General features: G+C 38.7%; 1 protein-coding gene and 1 non-coding gene across 8 annotated transcripts in view; one reads left to right on the forward strand and one right to left on the reverse strand.

The window, feature by feature from the left end:
* Window positions 1-25,287, forward strand: part of CDKAL1 (CDK5 regulatory subunit associated protein 1 like 1) — an 875,166-nt gene that overhangs the window by 234,773 nt on the left and 615,106 nt on the right. The gene's annotated exons all lie outside the window — the stretch shown is intronic.
* TRNAH-AUG (transfer RNA histidin (anticodon AUG)) lies at window positions 20,474-20,549 on the reverse strand. Its single transcript has one exon. It is a non-coding gene; the product is annotated as a tRNA-His (tRNA).

The following is a 25,287-nucleotide window of genomic DNA, read 5'->3' on the forward strand; positions in this document are numbered from 1 at the left end:
ATCAACTGCAAACCTCTACCTGAGCGTGCCAAAGGGGTAGAACCTGGGGTACAGAGTCACCAACCAGGAAGAGGGAGAGAAAAGAAAAAGCACGAAGATAACCTGTCAAAATCAAGAATAATCTGCAGACTTTATAACCTATCCCATTTTATTATATTTGTTCGTTTCTTTCTCTTATCTTCATTCTTGATATATTTCTTTCCTCCTCCAATTTGGCCGATTTACTCTCTGCCGGTCTTACTCTCTCCTCTCCTTGAACTACACTACCCATAAGTGTTACATCTCCCACTTCCTTTCTCTCTTCCTTTCTTTCCTCTTCCTTTCTTTCTATGAGGGTTGCACTCCAAAACCCTTAACTCTCTCTCTCTCCTCTTTTTTCTTTTTTCTTCTTTTAGGGGTTCCCTTTTTTTTCCCTCTCTCTCTCTTTCTTTTCTCCCTCTATATTAGTTTCTTCCTTTATCCTTTACATCTCCTCTCATTCAAACCTCAGTAACAAACAAATTATCTTATCTGGGACTCAAACTTATGTTTGTGGCATTTTGGGGGGCTTTTACTTCACCTATTTAACTCACTAGCAGTGCTCCCATTCCTGGGTCTCCATTTTATCTAGTTCTTGTTCCACTAAATACAATAGTAATTTTTTAATTTGTCCCCCCATTTCTCTGTTTCCCTCTTATTCCTCTCATCATAACTCTTAGTTAACCAACATTAAAAGCAAATCATTTTATTCTTGACCCAAATTTTTTCCTTATTTGCTTTTTGTGGGTACATACCCCCTTCTTTTTTCTTTCTTTTTTTTTGCCCCTTTATTACTTTTCCCCAATTCAGGCCCTCCATTACAGACATTGTTTGTTATAATTCACAGTTCACCACTAGATTTTCTCAAGAAAGAGGGGAGAGGAGAGGAGAGGAAAAAAGGAGGGGGGGGAATAATTTCCTTATTTTAAAATTTTTATTTTATTTTATTTTTCTTTATCTCATTATTAATTTTTTTTTAAAAAAACCAACTGTTCAATTTTTTATTTTTTAACTTTTTATTTATTAAATCTCATTAATACTATCAATAAAACCACCCTCAGATGCCATTAAGGAAGAGAAAATAGAATATCATGGATACAAAAGAAAGAGAGGTAACACAGCTAGATGAGGAAATATCTATGGAGAAAAAATTTAATATATTGGAAACCTTGGAGCTAAATGACAGAGAATTCAAGATAGAAATCCTAAAAATCCTCCGAGATATACAAGAAAACACAGAAAGGCAATTTAGGGAGCTCAGTCAACAACTCAATGATAACAAAGAATATATTTCCAAGGAAATTGAAAGTATAAAAACAAATCAAACAGATGAAAAACTCAATTTACGAGCTGAAAAACGAAGTAACAAGCTTAGCTAATAGAACAGGTCAGATAGAAGAGAGGATTAGTGAAATAGAAGACAAGCAACTTGAGGCACAACAGAGAGAAGAAGAAAGAGACTCAAAAATTAAAAAAAACAACAACAAGAAAGCCCTACAGTAATTGTCTGACTCCATCAAAAAGAATAACATAAGAATAATAGGTATATCAGAGGGAGAAGAGAGAGAAAATGGAATGGAGAACATACTCAAACAAATAATAGATGAGAACTTCCCAAGCCTGTGGAAAGAACTAAAGCCTCAAATTCAAGAAGCAAACAGAACTCCGAGTTTTCTTAACCCCAACAAACCTACTAGGCATATCATAATGAAATTGCACAAACAAACGGGAAAGAAAAAAATCTCAAGGCAGCCTGGGAAAAGAAGAATACAACATATAAAGGAAGGCCCATTAGATTATCATCAGATTTCTCAGCAGAAACTCTACAAGCTAGAAGAGAGTGGACCCCAATATTTAAAGTCCTGAAAGAGAGGAATTTTCAGCCACAAATACTATACCAATCAAAGCTATCCTTCAAATATGAAGGAGAAATAAAAACATTCACAGATACAGAAAAGATGAGGGAATTTATCATCAGAAAACCCCCACTCCAGGAATTACGAAAGGTGGTTCTCCAATCAGATCCAAAGAACAAAAAAAAAAACCAAAGCCACAAGTAAAAGCTTCAAGAAGAACACAATAAAACTAAATTTAAACTGTGACAACAACAAAAAGAAAGGGGGGGGAGAGGATGGAGATTAACAGTAGCAAAGGATGATGGAGTGCAAAAGTACTCACAAAATAGTTCGCTACAATGAACAGGGTAGGAACCCTTTTCATTACTTAAAGGTAACCACCATTGAAAAAACCACCATAGAAGCACATGAGATAAAAAAGATAGCAACAGAGGAAAGATGTATGGAATACAACCAAATAAAAACAAAAGATAGAAAAACAAAAGGGAAGGATCAAACAAGACACAAAACTAACAGAAAACAATCTATAAAATGGCAGTAGGAACTCACAAGTGTCAATAATTACACTAAATGTAAATGGATTAAACTCACCAATAAAAAGGCACAGAGTAGCAGAATGGATTAAAAAAGAAAATCCAACTGTATGCTGCCTACAGGAAACTCATCTAAGTAACAAGGATCAAAACAAATTCAAAGTGAAAGGCTGGAAAACAATACTCCAAGCAAATAACATCCAAAAAAAAGCAGGTGTAGCAATACTCATATCTGATAATGCTGACTACAAGACAGCAAAAGTACTGAGAGACAAAAATGGCCACTTCATAATGGCTAAGGGGACACTGAATCAAGAAGACATAACAATTCTTAATATATATGCACCAAAATATATAAGACAGCTACTTATTGACCTTAAAACAAAAACTGACAAAAATACAATCATACTTGGAGACCTCAATACACCGCTGACGGCTCTAGATCGGTCATCCAAACAGAGAATCAACAAAGACATAGTGGCCTTAAACAAAACACTAGAGCACCTGGATATGATAAGACATCTACAGGACATTTCACCCCAAAGTGACTGAGTATACATTTTTCTCCAGTGTACATGGATCATTCTCAAGAATTGACCATTTGTTGGGCCAGAAAAACAACATCAGCAAATTCAGAGAAATCGAAATTGTACCAAGCATATTTTCTCATCATAAAGCCTTGAAACTAGAATTCAACTGCAAAAAAGAGGAAAAATATCCCCCAAAAATGTGGAAACTAAACAACATACTTTTAAAAAATGAATGGGTCAAAGAAGAAATAAGTGCAGAGATCAAAAGATATATACAGACTAATGAAAATGACAATACGACATATCAGAATCTATGGGATGCAGCAAAAGCAGTGATAAGAGGGAAGTTCGTATCACTTCAGGCATATATGAACAAACAAGAGAGAGCCCAAGTGAACCACTTAACTTCACACCTTAAGGAATTAGAAAAAGAAGAACAAAGACAACCCAAAACCAGCCGAAGAAAGGAGATAAGAAAAATCAGAGCAGAAATAAATGAAATAGAGAACAGAAAGAGTATAGAAAAAATTAATAGAACAAGGAGCTGGTTCTTTGAAAAGATCAACAAAATTGACAAACCCTTGGCAAGACTTACCAAGGAAAAAAGAGAAAGAACTCATATAAACAAAATCCAAAATGAAAGAGGAGAAATCACCACGGACACCGTAGATATACAAAGATTTATTGTAGAATACTATGAAAAATTTTATGCCACTAAATTCAACGACCTAGAAGAAATGGATAAATACTAGAACAATACAACCTTCCTAGACTGAGTCAAGAAGAAGCAGAAAGCCTAATCAGACCTATTAGTAGAGAAGAAATAGAAAAAACCATTATAAACCTCCCCCAAAATAAAAGTCCAGGCCCAGACGGCTATACGAGTGAATTCTATCAAACATTCAAAGAAGACTTGGTTCCTGTTCTACTGAAAGTCTTCCAAAAAATTGAAGAAGCAATACTTCCAAACACATTTTATGAGGCCTACATAACCCTCATACCAAAACCAGGCAAGGATGGCACAAAAAAAGAAAACTACAGACCAATAGCTCTAATGAATACAGATACTAAAATACTAAAGAAAATACTAGCAAATCGAATACAACAACATATTAAAAAAAATACATCATGATCAAGTGGGATTCATCCCGGAATCTCAAGGATGGTTCAACATACGTAAAACGGTTAATGTAATACACCATATCAACAAAACAAAGAACAAAAACCACATGATCTTATCAATAGACGCAGAAAAGGCTTTTGATAAAATACAACACAATTTTATGTTTAAGACTCTCAACAAAATGGGTATAGAAGGAAAATATCTCAACATGATAAAGGCCATATATGATAAACCATCAGCTAACATCATATTAAATGGCACTAAACTAAAGGCTTTCCCCCTTAAATCAGGAACAAGATATGGTTGTCCACTCTCTCCGCTCTTATTTAATGTGGTACTAGAGGTTCTAGCCAGAGCAATCACACAAGACAAAGAAATAAAAGGCATCCATATCGGAAAAGAAGAAGTAAAGGTATCACTTTTTGCAGATGATATGATCCTATACATCGAAAACCTCAAAGAATCCGCAAAAAGATAACTAGAAACAATAAGTCAATACAGTAAGGTCGCAGGATACAAAATTAACATACAGAAGTCAATAGCCTTTCTATATGCCAACAATGAAACAATTGAGAACGAACTCAAAAGAATAATCCCCTTCACGATTGCAACAACAACAAAAACATACTTAGGAATAAACATAACAAAGAATGTAAGGGACTTATATAATGAAATCTATAAACCATTGTTAAGGGAAATCGAAAAAGATATAATGAGATGGAAGAATATTCCTTGTTCTTGGTTTGGAAGAATAAATATAATCAAGATGGCTATATTACCCAAAGCAATATACAAATTTCATTCAATTCCCATCAAAATTCCAATGACATTTTTTATAGAAATAGAGCAAAAAATCATCAGATTTATATGGAACTATAAAAAACCCCAAATAGCCAAATCAATCCTAAAGAAAAAGAATGAAGCTGAGGGCATTACAATACCTGACTTCAAACTATATTATAGGGCCATGACAATCAAAACAGCATGGTATTGGCAGAAAAATAGACACTCAGACCAATGGAACAGAATAGAAAACCCAGAAATAAAACCACATATATATAGTCAAATAATTTTTGATAAAGGGGCCAACAACACACAATGGAAAAAAGAAAGCCTCTTCAATTAATGGTGCTGGGAAAACTGGAAAGCCACATGCAAAAGAATGAAACTGGACTACAGTTTGTCCCCCTGTACTAAAATTAACTCAAAATGGATCAAAGATCTAAACATAAGACCTGAAATAATTAAGTACATAGAAGAAGACATAGGTACTCAACTCATGGACCTGGGTTTTAAAGAGCATTTTATGAATTAGACTCCACAGGCAAGAGAAGTGAAGGCAAAAATTAATGAATGGGACTACATCAGACTAAGAAGTTTTTGCTCAGCAAGAGAAACTGATAACAAAATAAACAGAAAGCCAACTAAATGGGAAATGATATTTTCAAACAACAGCTCAGATAAGGGCCTAATATCCAAAATATACAAAGAACTCATAAAACTCAACAACAAACCAATAAAAAAAATGTGAAGAGGATATGAACAGACACTTCTCCCAGGAAGATATACAAATGGCCAACAGATATATGAAAAGATGCTCATCTTCTTTAGCTATTAGAGAAATGCAAATCTAAACTGCAATGAGATACCACCTCACACCTGTTCGATTAGCTATTATTAACAAGACAGGTAATAGCAAATGTTGGAGAGGCTGTGGAGAAAAAGGAACCCTCATACACTGTTGGTGGGAATGTAAAGTAGTACAACCGTTATGGAAGAAAGTATGGTGGTTCCTCAAAAAACTGAAAATAGAACTACCTTATGACCCAGCAATCCCTCTACTGGGGATATACCCCCAAAACTCAGAAACATTGATACGTAAAGACACATGCAGCCCCATGTTTATTGCAGCATTGTTCACAGTGGCCAGGACATGGAAACAACCAAAAAGCCCATCAATAGATGACTGGATAAAGAAGATGTGGCACATATACACTATGGAATACTACTCAGCCATAAGAAACGATGACATCGGATCATTTACAGCAAAATGGTGGGATCTTGATAACATGATATGAAGCGAAATAAGTAAATCAGAAAAAACCAGGAACTGCATTATTCGATACGTAGGTGGGACATAAAAGTGAAACTAAGAGACATTGATAAGAGTGTGGTGGTTACGGGGAGGAGGGGGGAAAGGGTGAGGGAAAGGGGGAGGGGGTGGGGCACAAAGAAAACAAGATAGAAGGTGACAGAGGACAATCTGACTTTGGGTGATGGGTATGCAACATAATTGAACGACAAGATAAGCTGGACTTGTTATCTTTCAATATATGTATCCTGATTTATTGATGTTGCCCCATTAAAAAAATAAAATTATTAAAAAAAAAAAAGTGAATAGAAAGAGAATTCGTGATTTCATCACCCTAACAATAATTACAACCTTGCTTATCTTTTTCACACTTAATTTTTGCACATTTTATTTAATTATAATCTCTAAACCACTTTGTCTTCCTTTTTTTCCATGAGGTTTTAAACCATTTTTAATTATTCATTAATATTCTGTTGAAGGATACTTAACTATTCTTAACAATTGAATATCAGTATTTTCTGATTTTTATGAAATATATATCACACATTAATGCCAACATATGGTTTTTATTTTATTTTAAAATCAGTATATTGTAACAAGTTTCCAAAAGTTCAATCATATTATAAGCCAACAGTATCACAGTTGTAATTTAACTTTAAGCATATATTATTATATAAGATTATTATTTGTTGACATCATTTTATAGAGCTTTGTTTTCTGTAACAACAATATGACAGTTATCATAACTGAGTATACATAAAAATTATATACACAGAACCAGAAACTTCAGGAAAAAAGTCTGGAATAGGAAACCAAAATCATTTATAATTGCTGTTTGGAGAGACTGTTTCTGAATAGAATTGCTATAAAATAAGAAGACTTTTGAAATGAAATAAATTACTGTAAGGCCAGTAACCATTTCCGCCATCACAGCTGCCTGGCCCATGCAGGTTCAGATTAGATTCAGACAGATGATAATGAAACAATGGAGCCAAGAAATTGTGGGCCATCATCTTTAATCCTAGCTTGTACCCAGCAGGCAAGTAATAACACACACTGGGGCTCCACAACCCACTCATTCAGTGCTTACAAAGCTACTGATTTATCCGAGTTTCCTAGAATCAAAGGTTTCTAGCTCACCAGACTTATTCACCTCTGTTCCCCATCTCCTTCCTTTTCCCTGCACAAACTCTGCACAAACTGCCTTCTAACTCCACACTCCGCCATCTTGGCTGCTTCTCCTGGCCTCCTCCACGTGGCCTTTCTCTGCTCTCTCCTCTAATGTTAATCTCAGTAACCAAGAGAGCAAGCTCCCGTTCTGCCCCCATTTTATAGTGTAGAAATCAAAACCTTTAATCCAATATACAAAATAGAGAAGTCTTTAATTCAGTCACTTATCTTAAACATGATGGGATTGCACCACCCCACATCAAAAAGGGTGGGAAAGGCTTTGTCCTTAAACCAAGCCCCAGGCTACAAGGATCCTGTCTGCCCACAGCCCGCCCCCAACACACATTAATACCACCCGAGTGACAGGCTTCCATGTGGGCAGCGCCATCTTTAACAAAGCGAGCATAATATATTTTATCTGCTCAACAGTTACATTGAAATAAAGAAATGAATTATAGGCCCTGGCCGGTTGGCTCAGTGGTAGAGCGTCGGCCTGGCATGCAGAAGTCCTGGGTTCGATTCCCGGCCAGGGCACAGAGGAGAGGCGCCCATCTGCTTCTCCACCCCTCCCCCTCTCCTTCCTCTCTGTCTCTCTCTTCCCCTCCCACAGCCGAGGCTCCATTGGAGCAAAGATGGCCCCGGGCGCTGGGGATGGCTCCTTGGCCTCTGCCCCAGGTGCTAGAGTGGCTCTGGTCGCAACAGAGCGACGCCCTGGAGGGGCAGAGCGTCGCCCCCTGGTGGGCGTGCCGGGTGGATCCCGGTCGGGCGCATACGGGAGTCTGTCTGACTGTCTCTCCCTGTTTCCAGCTTCAGAAAAATACCAAAGGAAAAAAAAAAAAGAAATGAATTATACTGGTTTGTACAAAGAAAAACAATTCTAAAGTGTAAAAACTTTATGAAGATGTTTAAATTCAGTGATTTCGGAAACTGTTTTTAGGATGTTTGGAATTGTGTTGCACGTTTGATTTATAGACTGGGTAAAAACTGCTATTCCTGCACAGAACTTCACTCACAGAACTATGATGGAAGGTGTTAATCATGGAGGGAAGAACAGCTGTAACTAAATTCTGTGCTTTCCCCTCCTGTGAGGTTTGGTTTCTGTCACCTCATGTGGAATAGTATGTTTATACACTGATCCCCACCTAACAGCTTTTTATTGGTGGAAGAACTGACAGGTCCTCCTCGCCTTGTGGGGCACAGCTAAGTTCAAAAGACACACTATTCCATGTTTGCAAATGCACGGAGCCTTTAAGAAGATTTTTAATAAGTAGAAAGGATATTGCTACCATGGTAACATGTTAATTTCCACTGATATCAGCCTTTTGAAACAGGGCATTTAATTTGTTTTCATAGTCAGATTTAGTGGTGTGGTGAGAGCACATAAAATTGGTGATCTGACCCCGGGGCCTTTTTCATTATCTGACTTGCTTCCTCCTGAAACTGTCCCGTTGTGATTGATATCATTTGTTTGGTGGTGCACAGAAAGAAAACAAGTAAAACCTATCGCCCTCTAGGTCTCAAATTGGTTCTGATGGCAGTAACTGTCTACCATCCTGGGGCACGGAACTAATTTTTCTCTCACTGGGGAAGGAGAAAGAGCAGATTTAAAACATAGATAGATGTCTTAGATAAAAATATCTTTTTTAACCCAAACTTTTCTCCTAGAATGATTAAGTGAAGTTTTATATTTTATGTCTAAAATATGTATATTTGTCAGTGACCAATCAAGATCTTTTTTTTTTTCTTCACTATTTGAAACATTTTACCTAATAGTGAAAAATTTCATGTCTCTTTTGGCAGATAGTTATGGTTAACCATCCACCTTGGAATGAGTTCTCATGCAGAGTCACTTTCCCCCTATTATTTGTTTAAATTGGTTACTCTGTGTTTAGCTGTAGGTAGTTTTATGATCTTGTGACTATACCTATTGAATATTCCTTCAGCTCATTTGCTGGTAGGACAGTTTCTTTTAGAACAACCAGAAAGCAGGATGTTCTCTGATAAAAGTCTGGTAGAAAAAAAAGAAGTAATAGACTTTGGGACTCAGAAAGTTTTGCTTTAGATCCTGGGGCTGCTGCAATATTCTTCCTTTGATTCTGCAAGTACGCACTCAGTGCCTAATATCTGCTACTGTTCTGGTGGTAGGAATGCATCAGTATATCAAATCATCAGAACTCCTTCTTGTCTTCACAGAGCTTACATTCCAGTATTGGGGGAGAGACATCTGGTTTGAGCCTAGAATATTTCCAGCCTCCTGGTGCGATGGGCCCTAGACTGCAGGGAGATTGATTAGTTGTGAATTTCTCTGTAAGGCTCTGATGGAAACATTTTTTGTGTCCTTCGGTTAGCAGTTGTGTTATGGATAGAAGGCTGAAATAGTATTTAATTTATTGAGTTGTTTTTAAGGTGCTATTTCTCAATTATTGTAGTAGCCGTTATTAATAGGCATGACTTTTATTAGAAAGGTTGAGTTTTTCTGTTATAGGAAAGCATGTTTACAAAACTTGTACATTTTGTATAGATTTTCTGTGCTAATAAACAAGAACTGCATTTGAACTTGGTATCGTTTTATTAGGCTTATCTTTGTAGTAATTGTGTAATTTCTCTAGAAATCCTAAATAAACTGCAAATTAATACACATACTATAACATTCTAAAACATGCAGTTTGCATTAGAATATATAGTTTGATGTCGAAAATTTGTAGGTGACAAAAATTCCTGCTGTGCAAGCTGTGAGCCCTGCAGATAGATGCACATTTTCTTTGGAGAACTGGATGAAATAGGTTTTTTTTTTTTTTTTTTACAGAGACAGAGGGAGTCAGAGAGAGGGATCGATAGGGACAGACAGACAAACGGAGAGAGATGAGAAGCATCAATCATCAGTTTTTTGTTGTTACACCTTAGTTGTTCATTGATTGCTTTCTCATATGTGCCTTGACCGCAGGCCTTCAGCAGACCGAGTAACCCCTTGCTCGAGCCAGGGACCTTGGGTCCAAGCTGGTGAGCTTTTTGCTCAAACCAGATGAGCCTGCGCTCAGCTGGCAACCTTGGGGTCTCGAACCTGGGTCCTTCCGCATCCTAGTCCGACACTATCCACTGTGCCACCGCCTGGTCAGGCCGAAATAGGGTTTTAATGCAGTTGTCCACTTGTCTCAGGGACTATTACTTGGTTGATTTTTAGTGGTTTAAACATCTTTTCAGGCAAGTTGCTCTAATCCTGAAAAGTCAAATAGCATGATGACCATTTCAAATGTGAATATACTTTAATTTAGAAAATTATGTGTATAAATAAAGCAGTATTTGAAAGAGGCGATATTTCAGAATATTTCTGTTATATACCATATTGTAAAAGGTAAATAAGTTTATGAAGTGAAACAATGTCACAGAAATAGTGGCATTGACATTGAGGTCAAATATTTAGAAACTGCCCTGTTTTTCACAACTTCATCTCTTCTAATATTTCTTCTTTTCATATTGTGTTTTTTTCATTATCAAAAAGCCAGTATTATAACAGAATGACATGTAGATATAAAAGCACATTCATGTTTGTACCTTCCTATATCTGTTATTGTTTTTAAGGGATTTTTAAATTTACCAATATGTATACAAATTTTTCACCTGTAGAATTACAATATTAAAAACAAAACAAAACTGTAGTGTTTTATAGTAGTTAAGTGCCTGAATTCGGGAGCTCGAATGCATAGGTCCATATCCCTGCGGCACCACTTTTTAACTGTGTGTCCTTGTACAAGCCACTTATCTTTTCTGTGCTTTAGTTTCTTCATCTGTAGAATGGTGATCATACAGAACCTGAGTTCTGTAAGGGTTAAATGAGACAATACCTGTAATTTCCTTCACCTGGCTCTTGGCACATAGTTAAATGGCTCAGTTTTAGCTTTAAAAAATAATTAATTCACTTATTAGTAGAATTAACAGTGAGCATGAGAATGAAGCTATGTGGAGCATTAGAACCCACTGTATGCCTAGAAGGAAACTATTTGCTGGAGGTACAGAGCTGAATAAAACACATCTGGGTTGCTGACTTGAGTGTGGGATCATAGACAGACCCCATGGTCACTGGCTTGAGCCCAAGGTTGCTGGCTTGAGGAAGGGATCACTCACTTTGCTATAACCTCCGGTCAAGGCACAATTGAGAAAGCAATCAATGAACAACTAAGGTGCTGCAACAAAGAATTGATGCTTCTCATCTCTCTTCCTGCCTGTCTGTCTCTCTCTCTCTGTCTTTGTCACACAAAAAAGCAAAACAACTTTTGAGAAAGCAATCAATTAACAACTAAGGTGCCACAATGAAGAATTGATGCTTTTCACTCATCTTTCTCCCTTCTTGTCTGTCTGTCTCTGTCTGTCCCTCTCTCTGTCTTTCTCTGTCTCTGTGTCACACACACACACACACACACACACACACACACACACACACACACACACACACAAAACAAAAACAAAAAACCACATTTGAGTAATGATTTGATGAATGGAGAAAGGAGAAAGAGCTTCTGAGCAGAAACATTGGCACGCCTAGGGAAAGCCTGTGTGTTTAAGGGTGACTGGCAGGGAGAAAGAAGAGCAAGAAGTGTGTCCTGACTTGAGTGGGACTTGGAGGGAATAGTTGTAAGAGGCGTAGTTTGGAGTAGTGCAAATGAGTGCGAGTAGTGTGCGTGGATAGATGGAGTTAACGGGCAATGCAGTGCTTAGGTCAGACTCCGCAGGACAGGGTGAGGGATGGGTGGGAGTTAAGATTGAATGAGACTTTGAGGGTTAGAAAAAGTATAATCTAATGGTTAGTTTTGTATGCCCTTTATTTGTTTTCTGCTAATTATTTTCTTATATGTTATTGATGCTAAATTTTTTTCGTATTTTAAGTCAGATTTATTTAGGTGTAAATAGCACACAATGAAATTCACATTTGATGAATTTTGATACATGCATAGTCATGTGTTAGCACCACCAAAATTAATATAGAGAGCATTTCCCTGGCATTAAGAAGTTCCCTTGTGTTCTTTTATACCCAATTCCATCCCCCAGCCAAACACATATACCCACAGTACTTGGCAGTGAGTGTTCTGATTTCTGTGCCTATTTCAGAATGTCATATAAATGGAATTACATGTCACTTGTTTCTTGCCTTTTTTTCACTTAGCACAATACATTCAGTATTCATCCTTGTTGTAATTATAAATTGTTACTTTTTATTGCCTAGAATTATTTCATTGCATGATGAACCAGAGTTTGTTCATCTGTTCACCAGTTGGTAGAAATTTGTGTTGTTTCTAGTTTGGGGCTATTCAAAATAAATCTTCTATTAACATTCATTGGTAGCTCTTTGTGTTGGTATGTTTGCATTATCTTGGGTAAATTCCTAGGAATGGTATTGTATGGTCACATGGTAAGCATCTGCTCAACCCATTAAGAAACTGCCAGGAGGCCCTGGCCGGTTGACTCAGTGGTAGAGCGTCGGCCTGGTGTGCAGAAGTCCCGGGTTCGATTCCTGGCCAGGGCACACAGGAGAAGCACCCATCTGCTTCTCCACCCCTCCCCCTCTCCTTCCTCTCTGTCTCTCTCTTCCCCTCCTACAGCCGAGGCTCCATTGGAGCAAAGATGGCCCGGGCGCTGGGGATGGCTCTGTGGCCTCTGCCCCAGGCTCTAGAGTGGCTCTGGTCCTGGCAGAGCGACGCCCTGGAGGGCCAGAGCATCGCCCCCTGGTGGGCAGAGCTTGGCCCCTGGTGGGCGTGCAGGGTGGATCCCGTCCGGTGCATGCGGGAGTCTGACTGTCTCTCCCCGTTTTCAGCTTCAGAAAAATACATACAAACAAACAAACAAAAAAAGAAACTGCCAGGGTATTTACCAAAACAGCTATTCCATTTGGTGTTTCCACCAGCAGCTCCAGTTTCTTCACATCTTCACCAAAATTGGGCACTGACAGTTTTTCAATTTTAATAATTGTTTTAGGTATTTAGTTGCATCTCATTGTGGTCTTAGTTTGTTTTTCTCTGTTTACTAATGGTGTTGAGCATATTTTTGTGTGATTATCTGTCATCTGTGTATCTTTGGTAAGGTATTCATTTTCTACTACCAGCCCCTTTCTTTTCTTCTTTTGGGGTAAGCTTTAGTTAGGAAATTATTCCTTAGGTAGAACACACTCACACACATATATACAAAACTATTTCTTTGGACATGAAAGAAAATTAATAAATTAAACTTCATCAAAATTAAGTATGTTTGCTCAACAAAGATACTATTAAGAAAATGGAAAGACAAGCCATAGACTGGGAGAAAATATTTTTAAAACACATAACTCCTAAAATAGTTTATATGCAGAATATATAGGGGCCTCCTACAGCGCAACAGTAGAAAATCAGTCTATTTTAATAAGGAGAAAAGATTTACCTGTCTTTGTATCATCCTTTTTCATTATCTTTCAAAATTTTGATATAGTAGAAACCTTGACTATTTTGTTGGGGCATAAGTGGGTAATTTATTTTGTGGTTAAAAACTTAAATCCCAGGATATAGTAAGAGATCTGATAAGGTATTCTATTTCTATCTTTTTTTTTTTTAAACCTTTTTAAAGAGTGGATTTATTCAACTCTTTAATCTATTTGCAGTTTACTGTGATGGACACTTATAGATTCTATAAAGCCAGTGATTGTGTTTGCTCTTATTTTACATTTTTCCATTACTTTTTGTGCTCAGTACATTGTCTAACTCATAAGTATTTGTTGAGTAAATGTTCGTTAAATATTAGGTAGGCATTTAATTTAATTTTTTTTTCATATTGTTTTTAGCTCTTCGAGCAGCACTTATCTTAAGATTTTTCCTTTCCCTCTTTTATGATGCTAACTCTATCATGTGTTTGTTTAATTGGAGTAATAGTTTTGTAAGCCCCATAACAAATTACCATAAACACTGTTGCTTAAAACAACACATATTTTGGAGATCACAAGTTGGACATGGGTTTAACTGGACCAGAGTCAAAACAGTGGTGTATTCTTTTCTGACTGCTCTAAGGAAGAGTCCTTTTTCTTTCCTTGTCCAGGTTTTAGAGGCCACTCACATTCCTTGATTTGTGGCCTCCTTCTAACCTAAGGGAACCATGCCATCCCTCAGCTTTAAAAAATTTTTTTTATTTTTGTATTTTTCTGAAGTTGGAAATGGGGAGGCAGTCAGACAGGCTCCTGCATGCATCCGACCAGGATCCACTCGGCACGCCCAACAGGGGGCGATGCTCTGCCCATCTGGACGTCGCTCTGTTGCAACCAGAGCCATTCTAGTGCCTGAGGCAGAGGCCACAGAACCATCCTCAGCGCCCGGGCCAACTTTGCTCCAATTGAGCCTTGGCTGTGGGAGGGGAAGAGAGAGACGGAGAGGAAGGAGAGGGGAGGGGTGGAGAAGGAGATGGGCGCTTCTCCTGTGTGCTCTGGCCGGAAATCGAACTCAAGACTCCTGCACGCCAGGCTGACGCTCTACCACTGAGCCAACCGGCCAGGGCCATCCCTCAGTTTTTTTTTAAATTTATTTATTAAATTTAATGCAGTGACATTGATAAATCAGGGTACATATGTTGAGAGAAAACATCTCTAGATTATTTTGACATTTGATTGTGCTGTATACCCCTCCCCCAAAGTTAAATTGTCTTCTGTCACCTTCTATCTGATTTTCTTTGTGCCCCTCCCCTCCCCCAACCCCTCTCTCCTTCTTCACCCCATCCTCCCCCCACCCCCCACCCCTGTTGCCATCACATTCTTGTTCATGTCTCTGAGTCTCATTTTTATATCCCATTTATGTATGGATTCATATAGTTCTTAGTTTTTTTTTCTGATTTACTTATTTCACTTCATATAAGGTTATCAAGGTCCATCCATGTTATTGTAAATGATCCGATGTCATCATTTCTTATGGCTGAGTAGTATTCCATAGTATATATGTACCAAAGCTTTTTAATCCACTCGTCCTTTGACGGACACTTGGGCTGTTTCCAGATCTTCGCTATTGTGAACAATGCTGCCACACACATGGGGATGCATTTCTCCTTTTCGAGCCGTTCTATGGTGTCCTTGGGGTATATTCCTAACAGTGGGATAGCTGGATCAAAAAGCAGTTCGATTTTCAGTTTTTTGAGGAATCTCCATACTGTTTTCCACAGTGGCTGAACCAGTCTGCATTCCCACCAGCAGTGCAGGAGGGTTCCCTTTTCTCCACATCCTCGCCAGCACTTATTCTGTGTTGTTTTGTTGATGAGCGCCATTCTGACTGGTGTGAGGTGATATCTCATTGTAGTTTTAATTTGCATTTCTCTAATGATTAGTGATGTTGAGCATTTTTTCATATGCCTATTGGCCATCCGTATGTCCTCTTTGGAGAAGTGTCTATTCATCTCTTTTGCCCGTTTTTGGATTGGATTTTTTGTCTTCCTGGTGTTGAGCTTTATAAGTTCTTTATAAATTTTGGTTATTAACCCCTTATCAGACGTATTGTCAAATTTGTTCTCCCATTGTGTAGTTTGTCTTTTTATTCTGTTCTTGTTGTCTTTAGCTGTGCAAAAGCTTTTTAGTTTGATATAGTTTCATTTGTTTATCCTGTCTTTTATTTCACTTCCCCGTGGAGATAAATCAGCAAATATATTGCTCCGAGAGATGTCCGAGAGCTTAGTGCCTATGTTTTCTTCTAAGATGCTTATGGTTTCACGGCCTACATTTAAGTCTTTTATCCATTTTGAGTTTATTTTTGTGAGTGGTGTAAGCTGGTGTTGGGCAGATAAAATATATTATGCTCACTTTGTTAAAGATAACGCTGCCCATGTGGAAGCCTGGGGCTTGTTTTGGGATTAAGCCTTTCCCACCCTTTTTGATGTGGGGCAGTACAATCCAATCATGCCTCAGAGAAGTGACTTTGTAGTAGAGACTTCCCTATTTTGTATATTGGATTAAAGGTTATGGATCTACACTATAAATTGGGGGCAGAACAGGAGCTTACTCGCTCTTGGTTCCTGGGATGATTAGCATGAGAGAGCAGAGGGAGCAGAGCAGAGAGCAGAAAGAGGCCATGTGGCCAGGAGAAGCAGCCAAGATGGCGGAGTGCTGAGTGAGATGCCAGTTTGTACAGAGTTTGTATCTGGGATAAGGAAGGAGATGGGGAACTGAGGAGAATAAGGCTGGTGAGGTAGAAACCTTTGATTCTAGGAAACTCGGATAAGTCAGTGGCTTTGTGAGCGCTGAATGTGAGTGCGTTTTGGAGCCCAGTGTGTGTTTTTACTTGCCCGCCGGGTGCAAGCTAGGATTAAAGACTATGGCCCAGCCCTGGCCGGTTGGCTCAGCAGTAGAGCGTCGGCCTAGCGTGCGGAGGACCCGGGTTCGATTCCCGGCCAGGGCACACAGGAGAAGCGCCCATTTGCTTCTCCACCCCTCCGCCGCGCTTTCCTCTCTGTCTCTCTCTTCCCCTCCCGCAGCCAAGGCTCCATTGGAGCAAAGATGGCCCGGTGCTGGGGATGGCTCCTTGGCCTCTGCCCCAGGTGCTAGAGTGGCTCTGGTCGCAATATGGCGACGCCCAGGATGGGCAGAGCATCGCCCCCGGTGGGCAGAGCGCCGCCCCATGGTGGGCGTGCCGGGTGGATCCCGGTCGGGCGCATGCGGGAGTCTGTCTGACTGTCTCTCCCTGTTTCCAGCTTCAGAAAAATGAAAAAAAAAAAAAAAAAAAAAGAATAAAGACTATGGCCCACCAGTTTGTGGCTCCGTTGTTTCTTTACCGACTGTCTGAATCCAATGCGAACCTGCATAGGCCAGGCTGCTGTTATGGTGGCCCTGGCCACGGCTTCTGGCTTTACATTGCTGGTGATCTAGTTTCATTTTTTTGCAGGTAGCTGTCCAATTTTCCCAACACCATTTGTTAAAGAGGCTGTCTTTACTCCATTGTATTTCCTTGCCTCCTTTGTCAAATATCAGTTGTCCATAGAACTGTGGGTTTATTTCTGGGTTCTCTGTTCTGTTCCATTGATCTATATGCCTGTTCTTATGCCAGTACCAGGCTGTTTTGAGTACAATGGCCTTGTAGTATAACTTGATATCAGGAAGTGTGATACCTCCCACTTTATTCTTCTTTTTTAAAATTGCTGATGCTATTCGTGTTCTCTCTTGGTTCCATATAAATTTTTGGAATATGTGGTCTATATCTTTGAAGTATGTCATTGGTATTTTAATTGGTATTGCATTGAATTTATAGATTGCTTTGGGTAATATAGACATTTTAATGATGTTTATTCTTCCTAACCATGAGCACGGTATATGCTTCCACTTGTTTGTATCTTCCTTGATTTCTTTTATCAATGCTTTGTAATTTTCCAAGTATAAGTCTTTAGCCTCCTTGGTTAAGTTTACTCCTAGGTACTTTATTTTTTTGGTTGTAATTGTGAATTGGATTGTTTCCTTAATTTCTCTTTCTGACTGTTCATTGTTGGTGTATAAAAATGCCTCTGATTTCTGAATATTTATTTTATACCCTGCCACTTTGCTGAATTCATTTATCAGGTCCAGTAGCTTTTTGACTGAGACTTTAGGATTTTTCTATATACAATATCATATCATCTGCAAATAATGATAGTTTTACTTCTTCTTTTCCAACTTGAATGCCTTTTTTTTCTTCTTCTTATCTGATTGCTGTGGCTAGGACTTCCAGGACCATGTTAAATAAGAGTGGTGAAAGGGGGCACCCCTGCCTTATTCCTGATTTTAGGGGTATTGCTTTTAATTTTTGCCCATTGAGTATGATGTTGGCTGTGGGTTTCTCATAGATGGCTTTTATCATGTTGAGGTATGTTCCCTGTATTCCCACTTTGCTGAGAGTTTTGATCATGAAGGGGTGCTGGATTTTATCAAATGCTTTTTCTGCATCTATTGAAATTATCATATGGTTTTTCTCCTTCTCTTTGTTTATGTGATGAATCACATTGATTGATTTACGAATATTGTACCAGCCTTGCCTCCCCAGAATAAATCCCACTTGATCATGGTGTATGATTTTTTCCATATATTGTTGGATCCGGTTTGCTAATATTTTGTTGAGGATTTTAGCATCTATATTCATCAGAGATATTGAACTATAATTTTCTTTCTTTGTGTTGTCTTTGCCTGGTTTTGGAATCAGAATTATGCTCGCCTCATAAAAGGAGCTTGGAAGTCTTCCTTCCTCTTGAATTTTTTGAAATAGTTTGAGAAGGATAGGAGTTAGTTCTTCTTTGAATATTTGGTAGAATTCTGTTGTGAAGCCATCAGGCCCTGGACTTTTCTTTGTTGGGAGTTTTTTGATAACTGTTTCGATCTCCTTTGTTGTAATTGGTCTGTTTAGGTTTTCTGATTCTTCCAGATTGATTTTTGGAAGATTGTATGTTTCAAGGAATTTGTCCATTTCATCTAGGTTGTCTAGTTTTTTGGCATAGAGTTCTTCATAGTATTTTCTTACAATATTTTGTATTTCTGTTGTGTCAGTTGTTATTTCTCCTCTCTCATTTCTAATTTTATTTATTTGAGTCCTCTCTCTCTTTTTCTTGGTGAGTCTAGTTAAAGGTTCATCAATCTTGTTTACCTTTTTAAAGAACCAGCTCCTAGTTTCATTGATCCTCTGTACTGTTTCTTTAGCCTGTATGTCATTTATTTCTACTCTGAGCTTTATTATTTCCTTCCTTCTACTACATTTGGGCTTTACTTGCTGTTATTTTTCTAATTCTTTTAGATGTAGCGTTAAGTTGTTTATTTGAGCTTTTTCTAGCTTCTGAAAGTGTGCATGTAGTGCTATGAACTTCCCTCTCAGCACGGCTTTTGCTGTGTCCTATAAATTTTGAGTTGTTGTATTCTCATTGTTATTCGTTTCTAGGAATTTTTTTATTTCTTCTTTGATCTCATTCTTAATCCATTCATTATTTAACAACCTGCTATTTATTTTCCATGTGTTTGAGAATTTTTGAGCTTTTCTGTTGTGATTCATTTCTAGTTTCATGCCGTTGTGATCGGAGAAAGTGCTTGATACGATTTCAGTCTTCTTAAATTTGTTGAGAGCATTTTTGTGCCCTAACATGTGGTCTATCTAGAGAATGTACCATGAACACTTGAAAAGAATGTATATTCTGCTGCTTTAGGGTGAAAGGTTCTGAAGATATCTATTAAATCAAGTTGATGTAGTGTTTCCAATAAGTCTGCTGTTTCTTTGTTAATTTTCTTTCTTCAGGATGTATCTAGTGATGTTAGTGGGTATTGAAATCCCCTACTATTATAGTATTGCTGTTGATCTCTCCCTTTAAATCCATCAAAGTCTGCTTTATATATTTGGGTGCTCCTATATTAGGTGCATAGATATTTATAATAGTTATAGCTTCCTGTTGGATTACTCCCTTTATCATTATGTAGTGGCCTTCTTTATCTCTTACTATATCCTTTGTTTTAAAGTTTAATTTGTCTGATATAAGTATTGCTACTCCAGCTTTTTTTTCATTTCCGTTTGCATGAAACATTTTTTTCCATCCTTTTACCTTCAATCTATGTGTGTCTTTTGTTCTAAGGTGTGTCTCTTGTAGACAACATATGTATGGGTCCTGTTTTCTTATCCACGCAGCTACCCTATGTCTTTTGATTGGATCATTTAATCCATTTACATTTAAGGTTATTATTGATATGTAGTTGTTTATTGCCATTTTCTTCTTTAAAGGTGTATTTCTTTTTTGCTATATTCTTTTCCCACTTTGATCTGTTTACAACAGGCCCCTTAACATTTCCTGCAGCATTGGTTTGGTTGTAATGAATTCCTTGAGTTGTTTTTTGTCTGGGAAGCTTTTTATTTCTCCTTCTATTTTTTTTTCTTCTTTTTTTCTGAAGCTGGAAACGGGGAGAGACAGTCAGACAGACTCCCGCATGTGCCCGACCGGGATCCACCCGGCACGCCCACCATGGGGCGACACTCTGCCCACCAGGGGGTGATGCTTGCCATGTTGCGACCAGAGCCACTCTAGCACCTGAGGCAGAGGTCACAGAGCCATCCCCAGCGCCAGGGCCATCTTTGCTCCAATGGAGCCTTGGCTGCGGGAGGGGAAGAGAGAGACAGAGAGGAAAGCGCAGCGGAGGGGTGGAGAAGCAAATGGGCGCTTCTCCTGTGTGCCCTGGCCGGGAATCAAACCCGGGTCCTCCGCACCATAGGCCGACGCTGTACCGCTGAGCCAACCGGCCAGGGCTCTCCTTTGGTTTTAAACGATAGCCTTGCTCTGGAAAGTAGTCTTGGTTGTAGGTTCTTGTTCTGCATTACTTTGAATATTTCTTGCCATTCCCTTCTGGCCTCAAGTGTTTCTGTTGAGAAGTCAGATGTCATCCTTATGGGGGCTCCTTTGTAGGTGATAACTTTTTGTTTTCTTGCAGCTTTTAATATTTTCTGTTTATCGCTTAGCTTTGGTATTTTAATTATGATGTGTCTTGGTGTAGGTTTCTTTGGGTTTCTCTTTAATGGAGTCCTCTGTGCTTCTTGAATTTGTGAGAGTTTCTCCTGCATTAATTTAGGGAAGTTTTCAGCTATGATATGATTGAACAAAGTCTCTATCCCTTGTTCTTTCTGTTCTTATTCAGGAACCCCTATGATGCGGATGTTATTTCTCTTCATGTTGTCACAGAGCTCTCTAAGAGTTTCCTCTGACTTTTTGAGTCTGTTTTCTCTTTTCTTCTCTGCTTTCATGCCTTCATTCCATTTGTCCTCTAACTCGCTGATTCGATCCTCTGCTCTATCTATCCTGGTTTTAATTCCTTCCATTGTGGTCTTTATTTCTGATATTGTATTTGTCACGTCTGACCGATCCTTTTTTATACTTGCTATTTCTTTATTTAGGTTTTCATAATGACCATCCATTGTTGTTCTAAGATCCCTAAGCATCCTTACAATCATTATTTTGAACTCCACATCTGGAAGTTTGAATATTTCCGTATCACTCAGTTCATCTCTTGAAGGTGTCTCTTGTGGTTTCATTTGGATTGCACTCCTTTGTCTTCTCATCATCTGTTTTGAATGTTTTATTTTTAGAGTTGGTTGAGTCTAGGCTTGGTGTTGTCTGCCTCCAATTTTCAGTTGTGTTATTTCTAGGTCGTCTTGGTTTGGTATCAGCTGTTATCTGTAATCCACTTTTGGATTTGGGCAGCTTTGAAGTCTTGATTTGTTTGTTTTCTTAACAGGTGATAGTTTTGTTTACTGATCTCAGCAAGGGGCTTCCTTGAAACTGTATCCAATAATGCCATGAGTATAACCTGAGACTCTTAAGGCCTCTTTAGCCAGCTAATCTCACTGGGGGCAGGGTGTTTTCTCAGCTTCAGTAGGGGGAGGTGTAACTCATATCTCCATGGAGACCTGAGTTACTGCCCCTCCTCTCCACTTCTTGTTTTCAGCTGTGTCTTGTTGCGTTGATTGGAGCTGGATAGATGTCCGGAGATCTCTGATCCGGAAACACTTCAGGTCTTTTTTCTTGAAAGTTTCATTCCCTCTCCCAGCTATGGCCACCTCCAGCTCGGATGAGTCAGCTTTATAGTTTGTTTCCTGCATTCCTTAACCCCTCACAGTCTGTCCCTGTATCTCTCCTTTCCACTTGGGGGATAAGCTGGTCTTTTCAACACACCTCGCTCCCTGGTTGCCAGGCATGTGGCTGTGAGCAGTAGTTTCTGCTCTTTTCCCTCTGTGAGATCCTCTCTGGGATCTCAGCCTCATCCCCCCCCTCCGTTCCTGTAAGCAGAGGAGGTTCAGGCGCTCCCTACCAGGATATTTGGGGGTTCTTCTTTGCTCCTTGGTTTTTGAGAGCTGTTCTTGCAGTTCAGAGTTGGTTTTTCATGCTGATTTTTCCTAAATTGATTTGTATTCCAGTTTGGTGGTGAGAGCTGGGGGTCTGTGCGTTCGCCTACTCCGCTGACATCTTTTTCCCCTGTTATCCCTCAGTTTTTAAGGATTCCTGGGAATAGATTGGGCCCTTCTGGATAATCCAGGCTAATCTCATTATCTCAAGGTCTTTCATCACATCTGAAAAGTCCATTTGCCATGTCAGCTAACATGTTCACTGGTTCTGGGGACTAGGGCATCTGAACATTTTGGGAGGCCATTTTCTGCCTGCTACGAAAAGTGGAGTTTATTAGTTGATGTTTTACATCTCTCGTGTGTATTTCTTTTAGTTCTAACATTACTGTTTTTAATTAGGTATCACTTTAAAAATAATTTTTTTACTTTATAACATGCCCTGTTATTTACTGTGATAGTATTCTGATGTCCCAGATAATGTTTCTCTATATAATTGAGGTTAGCATGGTGAATTTTGTTATAATTGTTGAAATATTTCTTCCACTACAGAAAGTTTTATAGGTATTTTAATTGGATTTAAGAGAAAGAAGTTCCTGGTACTGGTACTCATTTTGCTGGCATTGGCTAGCCTGGCCTCATCTTTCAGTTAGTAATTTTTATCTCTTTCTAAGTGTTAGTCACCTGCTGGTACGATTCAGGTTGAAAATGTGCTTTTAGTTGTGTGTGGAATGTGTGGTCATATAATTTTTGATGAAAGGGCTATTTCTACTATTGGGGAAGAATTTTTCTGAACGAAGGGATGAAAGAAGATGAAAACATCCTGGAATGTGAGAAAGTTTTGTTCAAAAAGTTAAACCACATGTAGCATCAAGTGCTCTTTTTAAGTCATTAGCAGTCTTGTTCACAGGCTTGTGAATTTAAGAAATCTTTCATCTAGTAGAGTTAAAAGATGTTAAGTTTGGTGACTGCTATGGATTTCCCCAGATTGCAGAGATTTTTAAATTGTGCTGGCTTCCGATAAATACCATTTTCAGGTATAAGGACTTTTCTTCACAGCTTGGAAAAAAAATTTTAAATAGAAAATATTTTTATAAAGACGTCAGTATAAAGTTTAACCTGTCAGCTGCTGATTATTGGATTAGACTTTCATTATTGTAAAAGTGAAAAATTTGAACAAACACATGATGGAAAAGGCATTTTACATGTATAGTTCTTAATGCAGGTATAAAACCTTTTTTCTTTTTTTTTTTTTTATTTTTCTGAAGCTGGAAACTGGGAGAGACAGTCAGACAGACTCCCGCATGCGTCCGGCCGGGATCCACCCAGCACGCCCACCAGGGGGCGATGCTCTGCCCCTCCGGGGCGTAGCTCTGTTGGGACCAGAGCCACTCTAGTACCTGGGGCAGAGGCCAAGGAGCCATCCCCAGCGCCCGGGCCATCTTTGCTCCAATGGAGCCTCGGCTCTGGGAGGGGAAGAAAGAGACAGAGAGGAAGGAGAGGGGGAGGGGTGGAGAAGCAGATGGGCGCTTCTCCTGTGTGCCCTGGCTGGGAATCGAACCCGGGACTTCTGCACGCCAGGCCAACGCTCTACCACTGAGCCAACCGGCCAGGGCTTCTTTTCTTTTGAAGGTTAGTAGAGTTTTTAGATAGTTTTAAAGTTTTGGCATGATACATATATTTTTTTTCTTTTTATTGAACTTACTAACGTGACACTGCATAACAAAATCATTCATGTTTCAGGTACATAACTCTATAACACATCATCTGTACATTGTGTTGTATGTTCACAACCCATTGGTCTGAATTTCTTAATTAGAATGGTGACAAGTTCTTCTAGTTTATTTATAAGTAGTCAAAATTAAGAGAGCTGATGAGAAAGATTCTCTGCATCTGGGTTTCTGTTTATCAATGGTGTCGATACACTCTTACTCGTTAAATGATTTGATATGTCTTGGGAAAATCAAGGAATAGGAGAACCAGACCAGATTAACATTGAAAGTGTAAACTGACTCATGCCAAGGATTAGCCTGAGCATGCTATTACGATTGTTCTTTTAACCCTCCACTGGCTTCCTTCTGCTAGTAGAGTAAAATTTAACCTGAATAGCAGGAGCTACAAGGTCTTACATATAGGGTTTGAGCAAAGGTAGGTTTATAATTGTGATTACACTAAACATAGATTTTACTCTTGTATTAGTATCTATACTTATATGTTTTCCATATGAACAGCTATAAACCTACTTTTGCTCACCTCTGTAATCTTCCCTTAGTTATCTGACTCATCTCCTACCACTGCCTTTCACTCTCTATCATTTCTGTCTCTCAGCCCTTCTATGTACTCTTCCCCTGGAGGTTCATGTTGATGCTTCTGTCTTAGAGTCCACATCTCAGGATGAATACTACCTACTCCAAGGTTTATCTGAGTCACTATTGCAAAATCGCTCTCTTCACCTCCTGCCACTCCCAGATTTTCTTTTATTTTTATTATTTTTTATTTTTATTGAATTTATTTTTCTTCATTGCATCTGTCTCGATAGGATTTGAACATTTTCAATTATTTACATAGTTGTTTCTCCAATTAAAACATAAGGTCTGTAAAGCAGTGACTTGGTATCTTTTGCTATCATATCCCCAATTTCTAGAACAGCATGTAGTGCTTGGTTGGTGCTTAATAGGTGAACGCATTTGTTAGGTGAACGCATGCATGCCTGTTGGTGATTATGAGGGTAGAGTTTGGGGAATAGTTGTTGCCTGGGTCTCTTAAAAGTCCAGGTTCAGTTAGATAGCATTCTGTAATCATTTAGCAATGATCTTCATGTGCATAGGAAAAGGGAAACTCATGAAATGTGTCACCCATGTGCCATTCCTAAATAAGAGCGACTAGAAATACTGGGCAGTCATTTAGCTGGATAGCTTTGTGCTTTAGTTCCTTAACCCTCAGAAATAATGATAGTATTCAGCCTAGGACTGTTGTAAGGATTAAATAAGGTAATGTATGTATTGTGTTATCACAGAGTGAGAAACACAATGATTGCTCAAGAACTCTTAGCTATTACTGTGTTATTACCAGTTATTAATTTATGTAGGTTCTGGTTGTTCAGAAAAGGAATACTTCAAGCACATACTGAAGCAGAGCCTCTGCAAAACAGT

Source organism: Saccopteryx leptura, chromosome 3, assembly GCF_036850995.1.
Source record: "Saccopteryx leptura isolate mSacLep1 chromosome 3, mSacLep1_pri_phased_curated, whole genome shotgun sequence".
In the NCBI taxonomy this organism is placed as follows: domain Eukaryota; kingdom Metazoa; phylum Chordata; class Mammalia; order Chiroptera; family Emballonuridae; genus Saccopteryx; species Saccopteryx leptura.